This window comes from Pyxicephalus adspersus, chromosome 2, assembly GCF_032062135.1.
Source record: "Pyxicephalus adspersus chromosome 2, UCB_Pads_2.0, whole genome shotgun sequence".
NCBI classification, from domain to species: Eukaryota; Metazoa; Chordata; class Amphibia; order Anura; family Pyxicephalidae; genus Pyxicephalus; species Pyxicephalus adspersus.
The window spans coordinates 22,937,570-22,939,272 of record NC_092859.1 but is presented as its reverse complement, the minus strand read 5'-3'; positions in this window follow the sequence as shown (position 1 = coordinate 22,939,272).

The window sequence follows — 1,703 nt, the reverse complement described above, 5'->3', positions numbered from 1 at the left end:
TCTACTTCCATTGGTATACTCTACATACTCTGACAATATAGAGATCAGCATGACTTGTATACTAAAGAATGGAAGGGGGGGATTCTTAAAACATAACAGGAACACACTAGTGAGTTATTTACAAAACATCTCAAACTGTTTTACTGATAATAACACACAGAAATCATACACACACTTTTAGAGAAAATATAAAATGTGCTAATTGCCATGTTTTCAACACTTGCAAGTTTTATTAAATTGGAATAATGAATAAATTCATGACATGTAACAGTATGCAGTAACAGTATCACTTCTTAGAAAAGCTCCATGTTCTATTAATAAAGAGCTATCCTTAAATTCCAGTTGATGATTTTCCATGGTTGAAGGCCATTAGTGTGCTGCAGACAAGGTAAAGCATTTCCTTAGTCTCCTGTCCTCAGTGATCCGAACTTATATTGTTTGTAGCAAGTCACAAAATGAGAGGATTCAGCAGGGAATACTCTGTCTCAGAACTACAAGTCAGATGCATAGAATGGGTTGGGCCCCTATTTGCCTTCAGAACTGCCATAATTCATTGTAGCATATATTTAACAAATCCTGGTACCATTCCTCAGGGATTTTGATCATATTGATTGATGATATTGACATGTTAACATCACATGTTAGCTACAGATTTGTCAGATTGCCATGATGCAAATATTCTATTCCACCACATCCCAATGCTGTTCTATTGGACTGAGACCTGGTGACGGTGAGGGGCATTTGAGTCGAGTGAACTCATTGTCATGTTCAGGTAAACAGCTTGAAATGAACTGAGCTTGGTTATCCTGCTGGAAGTAGCCATCAGAAGCTGGGGCTAGGAAATGCAACAATACTAAGGTAGGCTGTGGTATTTAAATAATACTAAATTGGTACTAAGGGGCTCAAAAATCTCTAACGCCATTATACCACCAGTCTAAACCATTGATACCAGGCAGAATGGGTCCATACTTTCATGTTGTTGATGCCAAATTCTGACCCCATTATCCGAATGTTGCAGCAGAAACTGAGATTCATTCTTGCAATCTTCTTCTTTGGACATTTGGAGCTAATTTTCTCAGGTTCCTGTGCTTAGCTAACAGAAGTGGGATCCCATGGGGTCTCTTGCTGCTGTAGTTCATCTGCTTCAAGGTTCATGTGTTGTACATTCAGAGATTCTCTTCTGCATACCTGGGTTGTAATGAACAGGTATGAGTTACTGTTGCCTTTCTATCAGCTCACACCAGCCTGCCCAATCTTTTCTGACCTCTGTCATCAACAAGATATTTTCATTTAGACAACTGTCACTCAGTTAATATTTTGCTTAATTTTGGTCGATTCTCTATAAATACCCTAGAGATGGTTATGTGTAAAAATCCAAGCAGATGAGCAGTTTCTGAAATTCCCCCACCTACTAGATTGTAAGCTCTTCGGGGCAGGGTCCTCTCCTTCAGTGTCACTGTCTGTATGTCATTTGCAACCCCTATTTAATGTACAGCCCTGCATAAAATGTTGGCACCATATAAATCCTGTTTATTATTATTAATAATAATAATAATAATAATAATAATAATAATAATAATAATAATAATAAATACTCAGACCAGCCTGCCTGTAGCCAGCAACCATGCCACATTCAGAGTCACTTAAATCACCTCTTCCCCATTATGATTCTCAGTTTAAAGCTTTGCAGGACATGACAATGT